At 39.9% G+C, this 12,913-nt stretch overlaps 1 protein-coding gene and 1 pseudogene across 9 annotated transcripts in view; both read left to right on the forward strand.

The window, feature by feature from the left end:
• The window catches only part of PDE1C (phosphodiesterase 1C), a 564,336-nt gene that overhangs the window by 246,720 nt on the left and 304,703 nt on the right, over positions 1–12,913 (forward strand). The window lies entirely within an intron of this gene.
• Positions 1,511–1,656, forward strand: LOC117073928 (annotated as a pseudogene).

Below are 12,913 nucleotides of genomic sequence, written 5' to 3' on the forward strand. Positions count from 1 at the left end.
TGTGTCTTATTGGTCAAGCTATCACTGAATCTACCCATTCAAGGGAATGGAACATAGACTAAATCTCTTGTTAAAAGAAGTGTTAAGAAAATTTCCAGCCTTCTTTAATCCATATAGCAAACCTTCAGCCTTTTTCAGAATAATCTTGCTTGAGACCTTCTCTGAGGATCTGTAGATTTGGAGTAGGTGGATTCCTCATTTGATGAATGGTAGACAATTTTGAATATATCTCGACACCCCCCGTCAAGTAATGGTCTGTTTGAATGTTTGCTTGCGTACTTGATGGTTTTTTTGGACTGGGAATAGCTGTGATTCCTTTTTCATGGTAGGAATAAACACAGCAATGTGAACTTAACTGGTGAGTTTAATTCTAACTGCAGTTATTCGGCTGGAGTTAATAATTAGTCAAATAAAGTAGGTGGCTTAATATAGGAAAACTAATTGATATAAATGTTATATTAAAAACATTTCCAAATCAACTTCCCCATGATTTGGACATCAAGGGGAAGACAGCCCAGGATACAAAAATAATCTACATTTGTTTATAGTTTTCTTGCTAACTTTCATTTTATTTCACTTATGTATTTGTTTACCTATTAAAACCTTGTTAAAGCAAAAAAATCCCACAGCTTTCCAAGTAATTGTCATCCTACTACAACACAATTGAGGCAGTTACCTTTCTTTAAGTATTTCATAAAGTATGAGGCATATTTTGGTAGCCCAAGGGAATGTTTTGATAATAGTGATTCTACTGAATCTCACTCTTAGCATTAAGGAGAGTATACTAATCTCTTCCAAGACCAAATTTCAGTAGAAAGAGTGATTTCATAAGTCCTCTTTACCGGGTTTGCAAGGGAATCAATAGGTAGTAGGTAAGCCTCTCCTTGCACAGAAAACTTCATTGCATTGGGTTTTAAATCCATATAATTAAGGGGAAACCATCCTTTTGCTTGTGAAGGAATCTCGTTCATGAGGGTCAATCATTACAAGAGATTTGCAGAAGTTGTGAAGTAGTAATTTGATGGCTAGAGAGGATTATGCAGTAAACCCGCTTACCCATAAATTTCTCATCCGGTTTCTTTTAATACAGCTTCACCTTCAAGTTATCAGGTCTGGCTTGCAGAAGTTTATACCTTTGAGAAATACCTAGAAATAATCAAATACTTATGGGCTGCCCTTGAAGGAAGGAATTGCTATCAGAGCCGATGTTGCAAGCTGAATCTATGATAGAAGTGCTTCCAACACACATATACTCTCTCTCTCTCTCTCTCTCTGACACACACACACACACACACACACACACATCCCTATTTCAGTATGATAGCGGATTAAGAAATAGAGGCACAAATTAAAGACATATCCACAAACCTGGGGGAGTTCTGCAGACACACGTTCAATTTTCATGTGTCTGGATTATGGCAATACTTTGGTCAGAATGTTTAGGAGTTGGAGTTGTGGCTTAAAAAAGCCATACCACGTAGTGAAAAACCTCATTAGCGTGAACGTTTTTATCGCTTCTCGGCCTTTTGGCTAAGATCATGTGTAGCATGAATGTTTTTATTTATTAATCATAGCACCGTTTAGATAGTTTAGGTAGAAGTTGTAGCTCTTACTGTGTCTGATTTATTCATTTTCTAAATCTAGACATATTTCTGTGAGTAACTTTAGCCAACGGTGTCTCTCATGTTTTTGATAATCATATTATATTGATAGTCACATGCACAGTACTTTACAAAAATCTTCCAATTTAACAAAAGTTTATTTAATACTTACTATAGTATATTGCCATATAGTTCAGTAAATACTGGAAATAACAACATATGTACAAATGCCTCTGTTAATAGGTACACAGGCTTGTAGGTGAGATATAGGTGAACAAAAGGATTATAATAAAATGCGGTGAGTGCTATAATAGATACAAGTATTGAAGGTCATTGGGAACAACCAGGTCTGTTGGGAAGACACTTACATTATCGTATACTCTTCTCTCACTAGATTACAAAGTGAGCTTCCAGTATTGCTTATTAATTTTGGTGCTTGAAAGTATGGGCATACTGAAGTCTAATAGGATAACCCGGAATCTTTTCTCCTTGTTTTCTTCATGTTTTCAGTTATTTTAAAAATATATGTTTTGGCCGGGCGCGGTGGCTCAAGCCTGTAATCCCAGCACTTTGGGAGGCCGAGACGGATGGATCATGAGGTCAGGAGATCGAGACCATCCTGGCTAACACGGTGAAACCCCGTCTCTACTAAAAAATACAAAAAACTAGCCAGGCGAGGTGGCGGGCGCCTGTAGTCCCAGCTACTCGGGAGGCTGAGGCAGGAGAATGGCTTGAACCCGGGAGGCGGAGCTTGCAGTGAGCGGAGATCCGGCCACTGCACTCCAGCCTGGGCGACAGAGCGAGACTCCGTCTCAAAAAAAAAAAAAAAAAAAAATATATATATATATATGTTTTACTGACTTTTAATTTAGGCTTTCTTTTTGTTTCAAAAAGGCAAATGGCTCAAAAATATTCTAGACACTAGGAGGAAGACGGCCCAGGATACAGATGTGTGCAGATAATTGATAACCTAGATATTGCACATATATAATAGCATGGCCTCTATCTGTGGCAAGGCAAAGCAAGGAGTTATTTTTTCCGTGAATGTCTAATATGTTATTTCACTTGGATTTTGACATGGCTCAGTAATCACACTTGATGAACCCAGTAATTGATTAAATCCAGCAAACAATTCCCTTAGTCAGGCCTGCCCATGTTCGGTCTTCATGAATCGGCATATCTAATAAGTCATCAACAACAGCCACCTTTGCTGGTAATAATAGATTGCCATGGGTGAAGGGTGGGAAGGCGAGTGGTTATCACCCTGTGGGAGGCTGCCTTCTGAGTAGCTGTATCCTAGGATGGGATGTGGTACATCTTCTGCTGAACTCTGCCCGTGTTTCCTTCCCAGGATATATTAAGGCCCATTGGTTAATTCCGAAATTCTTTCAGCATCTTTGAAATAGAATTGGTAGACTGTTGTCCCCTACGTTTGCAGTTAAGAGTGGCAGCTAAATAACTTGTTGGGAAAATTATCAGGGGCGACACAGGATAAATCAAATCATACATTTTTGCATACTTAACGCACAACCAATCCTGCATTCTCCTTCTTACTTGGCAGTATTGATTTTCAGAGCCTAAATGGTAACATCAGGGACAAGAGGCTCTTCCAAGAGATAAATCCTTTTACAAATATTTTCCTATATTTGTGATGACTAATACAGTCTCAAAGTAGTAAGAACAAGTGCATCAGCCATGAGAATGTGTCCAGTTTACATTCCAAGATTGCCACCTGAATCAGGGTGACTTTATAGCAGCCACAGTGGTCTGGTTAGAGCCCCAGTCACAGATGGATGCTGAGACTTAGCCTGCAAGGGTAAGTCCTAGGGCAGTTAATGTGAGAAAGGGCCAGCAAGCACTACAGTTTCAGGTGAAACATGGCTGGGGGTAGGTGTAGGGGAGTGATGGAGAGTCTACATAGTTTTGATCAGAGTTGAGTACAGGCAGCCATCACTCATTCACTCCTTACTCAGTCATTCACTCACTTACCCTGCTAATGCATCAGCAGGAGTCTGGGGGCGGGGGCAGAGGTGGGGGTGTGGGCACAGCATAGGTGTAGGGATCTAGGCCCAGAAAGGCTGTTTAGAGGCTTTAGCCTGGGAACTAGGCATGGGATGAGAGGGTGCTGGGATGTAGCAGGCATAATATCTCAGGCACCAAGTCTGGGTGGTGTATCTAGGCACCAGTAGCAGGAGTGACCTTGGCATTGAACTGTCATTTTCTGAGTCAAGAAATTGAGCTATCATTTTCTGAGTCATCTAGGCACAATTCATTCATCTCTTCCATCTTCCTTATGTCTGATAATTGCTACCTTTCTTCCATTTATCCAGTATCAAAACTTCTGAGCCCCTTTGTATGATCTTCTGTTGGGTGTTTCTTCAACTTTAACTTTTTATTCTTCCTCTGCCCATGATCAATGGGTCTCTAACAGATTGTGGACTTTTCCTTCACATTACTTTGCCTCCCATAATCTTGGTCCAGTCTCATTGCCTGTCTCTTAGAGTATTGAGTAGCCTCTTTAATCTGTTTCTTTACTCTGGTTTCTTCATCTTCTCCATGCTGCACACCTACGTCTGATTACTTTCTCCACAGTTCCTCTGATTGTGCCCTCTATGTTTGAAAAATAGCAACAAATCTCCATCTGCTTCCTGTTGGCCGTTAAATGCCTGTCTTCTTGTCTTGGATTTTAAGGCTCCCTACAATTGCTTCTACCCAAACTTTGCTGCTTTGTCTGTTACCTCCTTCCATTCACCCTAAGTTCCAGTCAAGCTGAACTCCTTACTGACTGTCATATTTGCCTGATTTTTTTACGATCCTTTCTTCTTTCATATTCTTTCCAGTCCTCTAAATGTTCTCATTTTTATCTGTTGAAAACCCATCTTTTCTTCAAGATCCAAGTCAAAGACCATCTCTTTCAATGGTACCTTCTTAGGTATTTCCACCTAAAAGAGTTCCTGATTCTCTAATTCTGTGTAAGTGTTAATGGGGTGCATGTCATTCTTTGTGGTATCACTGCTTTTTTTTTTTTTTTTTTTTTATTATACTTTAAGTTCTAGGGTACATGTGCATGACGTTTATATCATGTATAACTCCCCCATGCAATCCCTCCCTCCTCCCCCCTCCCCATGATAGGCCCCAGTGTGTGATGTTCCCCATCCCGAGTCCAAGTGATCTCATTGTTCAGTTCCCACCTATGAGTGAGAACATGCGGTGTTTGGTTTTCTCTTCTTGTGATAGTTTGCTAAGAATGATGGTTTCCAGCTGCATCCATGTCCCTACAAAGGATGCAAACTCATCCTTTTTTATGGCTGCATAGTATTCCATGGTGTATATGTGCCACATTTTCTTAATCCAGTCTGTCACAGATGGACATTTGGGTTGATTCCAAGTCTTTGCTATTGTGAATAGTGCCGCAATAAACATACGTGTGCATGTGTCTTTGTAGTAGAGTAATTTATAATCCTTTGGGTATATACCCAGTAGTGGGATGGCTGGGTCATATGGTACATCTAGTTCTAGATCCTTGAGGAAACGCCATACTGTTTTCCATAATGGTTGAACTAGTTTACAATCCCACCAACAGTGTAAAAGTGTTCCTATTTCTCCACATCCTCTCCAACACCTGTTGTTTCCTGACTTCTTAATGATTGCCATTCTAACTGGTGTGAGATGGTATCTCATTGTAGTTTTGATTTGCATTTCTCTGATGGCGAGTGATGACGAGCATTTTTTCATGTGTCTGTTGGCTGTATGGATGTCTTCTTTTGAGAAATGTCTGTTCATATCCTTTCCCCACTTTTTGATGGGGTTGTTTGTTTTTTTCTTGTATATTTGTTTGAGTTCTTTGTAGATTCTGGATATTAGCCCTTTGTCAGATGAGTAGGTTGCAAAAATTTTTTCCCATTCTGTAGGTTGCCTGTTCACTCTGATGGTAGTTTCTTTAGCTGTGCAAAAGCTCTTTAGTTTAATTAGATCCCATGTGTCAATTTTTGCTTTTGCTGCCATTGCTTTTGGTGTTTTAGACATGAAGTCCTTGCCCATGCCTATGTCCTGAATGGTACTACCTAGATTTTCTTCTAGGGTTCTTGTCACTGCTTTTTTTAAGTGGGGAATATGCTCCCCAAAAGCATTGGGCATGACAGGTGTTTATTAAATATGTGTTGACTTTAATCAGATTGGGATCCTTCATATATTTCTATCATGAGTCAGAACTAACATCATAGTTACCAGGTGGAACTGTGGGTAAATAAGTTTGGATTGTGACTCATACTTTCAAATGGTTTTGAAACTGCATACTCCCACATGTAGACTCTTATTTGACCCTCACACTGGCCGGTGTAGAGGCCTGTGAGGTCAGCAAGACAGGTGGCATGCATGGCAAGAACCAGTAACTACATAATTACTTTAATCATTGACTCTGCCTTTCTTTTCTTTTTTGAGTCCCTGCAACATGGAACTCAAGTTTGGGTGGAAACACTAAGAGTATTTTAGCTTTAATCAGTGCCTCAATCTCTGTGTTTCCTCTACTCAAGCTGTTAATCCTGGAGGTGCTCAGTACAGTATCAGATGTATTTGCTCAGGGTAGATCATTCTGAATATTTGATAACTGTGGTTGTGCATCATTTGGCTGTTCGGTGGTGTTTTGCCAAAATGGTTTTGAGAATAAGTTTCTTAGACTGCCTAATAACACCGAAGTGCATTTACAGGACTGTCAATAGCACTTATGCCTGGGCATATCAGGGTGCTTCAAAAGTTATGTCCAGACTTTAAGTTACCTGAGGAGGTAAATCTGTAAATCCTTCCCAATCCTGGTGGCTCTCAATGCTAAGAGGCACAATTGACAGAGTTGAGTCAGTCATTGGTGTGGGCCGCCATGCTGGGGCCAAATTTAATTTCCAGCAGCAGCAGTTTAAAAGGCAGATTTCGGACTCCCTGCAGACACTGGTCCAATGGAGTAGATCAGCATTTCTTAACCATGGACGATTGATGCTTTTACTGTAGAGGCTGTCCTGTGCCTTATAGGATGTTTGGCAGTATCCCTCGCCTCTGCCCACTAGATGCCAGTAACATCTCATCTTTCCCTAGTTGTGGCAACCAAAAATGTCCCCTGGATGTCAAAATCACCTCCAGTTGAGAACCATTGGTATAGAGGTAAGATTAAGAGTCACGTTTGGGCTCTGTCACTTATTTAGCTGTGCCAAATTGCTCCTCTCTGGTTCAGTGTCCTTGTCTGTAAAGAGATGAAAATGAATCTGAGAATGAATATGGTCTTTAGCTCAAAAACCATATTCTCTGGTTCCAGTTACTGAGGTCCTTCCTGGAGGAAGTCCAGGTCACTGAACAACTTCTGCAGTGATGGCTGGCACTCTGTGCTGTTTAACCGAATCACCCAAAAAGAACAAAATTGCCAGTTAGCACAGAGATCACTGGGCAGGTAACATAGTCTATGCCCCATACATATTGTCTTTTAGCCCCTAGCCAGATTACCCTTGGTTTACAACACTTCTAAATTCACCTAATTAATGAGAAGTAATCATGGGACGTTAAAAGTATTGCTAAAGCACAAACTTTGGCAAACACATAGGTATGTCTAAAGGGCCCCCTACTGATTGAAATCTATTGCGTGTCTACTGTGTGCCAGGTCCTTTACATGCATTTTCTTATTTGATCTTCACAATGATCCTGTTTTACAGAAGAGGAACTCATGGAAAAGAGGTAACTCAACCGAGGTCACAAAGCAGACAAATGGTCAGGCCAGAGTTTAAAGGCAGGCCTTTCATATGTTGAAAGTTTCTTGAGTTCTTTCTATCCCTTTGTCTTTATACTTTTTTTTTTTTAATAGAGTCTTGAACTGTTGCCCAGGCTGGAATGCAGAGGCAAGATCTCAGTTCGCTGCAACCTCTGCCTCCCCCGTTCAAACAATTCTCCTGTCTCAGCTTCCTGAGTAGCTGGGATTACAGGTGCATGCCATCGTGCCCAGCTAATTTTTGTGTTTTTAATAGACACGGGGTTTTACTATGTTGGCCAGGCTGGTCTCAAACTCCTGACCTCAAGTGATCTACCCGCCTCGGCCTCTCAAAGTGCTGGGATTACAGGCGTGAGCCACTGTGCCCAGCCTGGCTTTATAGATTTTTACAGCTGTGGAGCCCCTCCTTTGTTTTTATTCCCCAGATGAAGCAGCTTAAAATGGAATAAAGTCAACACATCAAAAAGATCTGCCTTTGTTAGTTCAGTTCCCTGCTCTGCCAATTGTTCTTTTCTCCTCAGACATTTTATGTTTGAAAGTTTTTGTATTTGGCCTTAACCTAAAAGTTGAAGCTCTCAGGAAAGTTTAACGAAGACTTTACAAAAAAACAACAAGCTGTATTTAAGGAATGTGATTGAAAGGGAAAAATCCTCACCTCCACCACCAGGTTCTTTTTTCAAAACTGTCTATTTTCGTAACTTAACAGCTTAAAGTGCTTTGAAGCAATGTGATCAGTCATACATGAATACATAACTCTTTATGCATAAAAAAGTAAATAACAAAAATAGAATCAGATAAGAGAAAACATGTTCTGTGTTTTTCTATCCTCTGATTTAATATGACACTGCCTTTTCAAAGTTCGTGAGGTCACTGCCTGAATGTTTCCCTTTTCTATTCCACAAGTGAAGTCATGCTCAGCTCTGCTTTGTTTATTCCCATAAATTTGGGTTGTTGAGGAGAGGTGACTGGACTGATGAACTTCTAAGCAAGCTGGAGGGAGTATGTCATGATGAGAACATGCTTTGGAAGGGTTTGTCTGTAGTCTTTGCCCTGCCATGAAATTGGAAGAGTATAGGGTTGGAATACAGAGCAGAGGTTTGGAGTTGTCCATATTTGGGTTGAAATCTGAGTCCTGTCATGAACCTGGTGAAAAGCTTGTGTGGGTTTCCTCTGCCTACTGGAATCTATTTCTTTTGGTAAATGGAAGTAGTATTTGCTTCCTAGGGTTTTTGTGAGCCTGGAATGAAATAGTCTATGTGAGGCACATAGGAAGTCTTCGGTGTGTGGAAAGTGCCTGGTCACTGAAGGCTTGGGACTTCAGTGCCAGAATTCAGTGACCACTGTGCAGAAGGCTTGCACTTTGAGATGGTACAGGTGGAAGTCTTGGGTCATCTAAGGGAACTGGTAGGAAGCAGACAGGTCCTGTTCTTCAGGGCCTCTGTGAGGCAGAGGCTGGATCTTATTTACTAAAGGGTGGAATCAGCCTTAACAAGGGATTGGTGACTGTCTTTTGGGGCACATGGAGTAGGACTTAAAGAAGATTGGGGTAGCTGTGGCAGGAGATCAAGCTACATAAGGGCAATAGGCATTGGGACATGGACCTTAATTAGGAAAGGAAAAGTTTGGAAGGGCACAGTCTCTTGTGGCCATGGAATATCTTTCTATAGGAAGGCATTTATAGTTTGTCTTCATTTTTAGTTTTCTATTTTGGAGGAAAATTTATGTTCTGTAGACTATCACAGAGTAAAAAGCATTATATTTCATTGACTGAGAGTATACATTCTTGTGTCAGAATGCCTGGCTTCTGATCAATTATGTTCTAAGCATATGACCTTTAGTAAGTTACTTTACTTCTCTAAGCCAGTGGTTCTCAACTGGGGGCGATTTGGCTGGTTTGGCCCTAAAAGGATATTTGGCAATGTCTACAGACAGTTTTTGGTTGTCACTTCTGGGTATGGGGTATATTACTGGTATCTAGTGAACAGAGACCGTGGATGCTGCTAAATAGCCTATAATACATGGAACATTTCCACCACAACAAAGGGTTATCCAAACTGTTAGAGTGCCAATGTTGAGGTACGTAGTTCTAACTTTACCTTCTTCTTTAAAAAGGGAATAACATACTTATCTTACGGGTTTGTTGTAAGGGCTAAAAGAGATAAAGATTAAAAGCATTAAGTGTAAATCCTGGCTTTTAGTAAGTGTAAAGAACATTTTAGCAATTGTTATCAATGTTACTATTTTGACTTGTTATGTAGTAAATTTATGAATTATGTTTCATAAATGTAGCTGAAAATATTTTATAGGTGTATTAGATACATTTACATTTCACAAGGAAAATTTTTAATTTTAATCATGCTTTGAAAGAGATTTTAAAGTTGTCTTGAAGGGTTAATATTGTGTGGCTTATATAAACACAGTATTCTTCCTCCTGAAACAAATTAGAAATCATAAGTTCCACCTGCTATTATATTTTACTAGTCCTGAAAAGCACAGAATCACAGGTCTTAAATGGAACACTTTGGTATTATTGCACATTGTTACCTAGGAGGCAGTAAAACAAAATAAATTTACTGGGAAATGAAGTTCCATCCCTTACTTGTAGGGGTAGAGAGAGTAAATTACAATAGTGATTTCAGTGAAAATTAGTAGGTACAAAGCAAATCACAATATAAATGGGAATAGATTCCTACTTAGTACACCCTGATGACAAAAATATCCGTAGAAATTGATACAAGTCCAGTGCTTCTGAAAGCCTGGCTAAATGTGGAGGCACAGGCAAGTTCCTTCCTGCCGTGAGTTTCTGAATTGCAATGCTCTGCCACCAGGGGACAGGGTCGTCCCCGTTGTCTTGTCGTATTGTGGTACATATATAAATGGAGGACTTTGTGTTGACTTTTCTACAATTAGTTCTTTAATCTTTCGGATGTGTTCCACCATTAGATCATAATCAAGAGTTCTCAGAATTAGCATTGCAATTAAAGCATGTGAGAACCCGATGTGAGCAATATGGACTGTGAGATGTGCAATCATCCTTCTGCTGTCATACCAAATTCATAATTCCACTTCTTTGATAATTTTGCCATGATTTTTTGGATAATTTTAGTAACTACAAGTGTACTCTGTTGTTTGTAAGAGTACTATCTTTACTGATCACCCCCACTCACTCATGACCCATTATCAAGAGAGAAAGTAGGTTAACCCTTATAGCAATGCAAACAGTGCTGAGTAAACAGAAGCCCCATTCCTTCAGGGGACATAATGCTACTATTTGGGAATGAAAGTACTTAATAATAACAATATAATACTGGTGATGAGGATGATGATGGTGGTGCTGATGGTGGTGGTCCATGAGCACAATTATTGCTAACTTCATACTTTCACCTGTTTGCTTTACATCTGCTTTTCTTTCCTGCTGATTCACTCTATTGAGAAATATGTTCTGGGAGCATGATTTTGCGATTTGACAGATGAGATTCTGATGAAGCCATTGTAAAGCTTAAATCACATCCCATTTAGCATCGTTATTTTGAATAGAAAAAAATGTTTCTTAAATTAGTCTCTTATGTCGAAAATGAATCATGTTTAAAGGGTGCTTTTTGTCTTCAGATTGGTGGGGTAGATGATCTCCCCTCTTTGATATCAGTGACTTACTTTTGCCATTGGCTTGGGTGGGACATTGTAGGAGCATAATTATACCAGAAGTCTGTAAATAAGGCAATATAACACTAGCATTCAGAGCATGGATTTTGGGGTCTGAGAGATGCAAATTTAAATCCATTTTCCACCACTTCAACTTTGTAATTTTTCAGTCAGTTAAGCTTATTCTCAGGGTGGGGGTTACTAATGGTACCTAATTCAAAGGGTTGTAAGAAGTAAGTGAGACAATGTATATATGCTATATGGCCCAATTCTAGATATGTATACTAGCTGTTAATATAATGCCCAACTTCCCAATAAAAATTAATGGCCACAGAATGTCCTCCTTCATCACAATTAACTCTCTGCAAAACTTGGCCTCCTTTATTCTGCTTGTGCAGGAGATTAATTCTTCAGGATCTCGTTTATTGGAGGATTCATTGGAATGGGGTCTGCAATGGGTGGAGGTGGGAGAATCTGTCGCCTCGTGCTTCAGGATGACCTGCAAGGCTGTGAAGGCAAAGCGCAGGTCCACATAAAGAGGCTAAAAGAAGAAATTCAACCCTTTTATCCTAAGATTGTAGGTGTCACCTACTACAGCTATTATTGTGATCCCTGTATTTATCTTCTAGTAGGTTCTACAATGCATGGATCTGTGGGCAGGGACCTTACGTGTCCACCATAGATTTAAAAAGGGTAGGTGAGATTTGCAAAATGAAAGTCAGTCCATGTGGTTTGCATTAATAATACTACTGAGAGATTGAACAAATTGAACGTATTTATTTTTAAAAATAAGTCATACTGAAAGTTTTGAGTTGAGTGTATTTATGGAGGTAAATTTTGACCTGTCTGACTCCACTCTCAGACTCTTCATTTCACTACAAGTTTACTGAGTAGAACTATGCAATTAATAGTCAAGCACTGTGAGACATTAAACCAAAACTAAAACAAAAAATGAGATGTGGTTTCTGCCCTCAAGGAGCTAATGACATTAAAGGAGAGATACAGGACCCAGACAAGCAATTTCAATATAAGTTCTTTGACAGAGGTGCAAAGTCATAGAGAATTTCAATATTAAGCTCTTGGATTCAGATGTAAAGATTTAGTTACATCTGCTTAGTTTGGGGTTCAGAAAAGTCTTTCTGTAGATGACACCTGAGGCTTAAGGATGAGTAAGAGAAACAGCCAGATGTGGAAAGGTGGTATGGGTGTTTTATTTAGAAGGAATACTATGAGCAGATAGTTCATTTTTTATCACCGCTTTTGTTTTCTGAGCCCCAGTCCCTGCTCTGGCTTGAGTGAGGTTTGTATGCAAGAGTAGGGAAGGATCACTATGCTGTGGGTGTCCTTGTGGGTGCGCTGCAGTTCCCTGCCTTAGTTACCTTATTGTGAACTAGATTATCACTCCCCTGAGGGCTGTGAGCAAAAGACAGAAGACAACTAGTAAAGACCTTTCTCTGCTTGAGAACATGCAGTGTGGCCATTTGGGCTATGTGGACCACTTGTCTGTCAGAATGGCCCGTTTCAAAGAAACCAGGAATCACTTTAAAGTAAGAATCAGAGGGAAAATAAAGACTCTCCTACATCTTCCATAAAAGAGTAGAGATTGACAGTAAATGATGAGATGTGATCCCTCCTTTTTAAGTTTTCTCAGTTTTTGTAAGGTTGGTATGATTTCTTTCTTAAATAATTGGTAGAATGCATCAGTGAAACCATCTAGATCTGGCTTTCTTTATAGGAAGACAGTATTCAAAGAGTTCTCAAATGGTATCAGAATTACCAGCAAGGTCTGTTAAAACACAAATTACTAAGACCTCCACCCCCACCCATTCTAAATTTCTGATTTGGTAGGTCATGGCAAGAGCTGTGGATTTGCATTTCAAAAAGTTTCCAGGTATTGCTGATGCTGCCTGTCTGCTGGAGCTGC

This window comes from Trachypithecus francoisi, unplaced genomic scaffold, assembly GCF_009764315.1.
Source record: "Trachypithecus francoisi isolate TF-2019V2 unplaced genomic scaffold, Tfra_2.0 Lachesis_group4, whole genome shotgun sequence".
Taxonomy (NCBI): Eukaryota; Metazoa; Chordata; class Mammalia; order Primates; family Cercopithecidae; genus Trachypithecus; species Trachypithecus francoisi.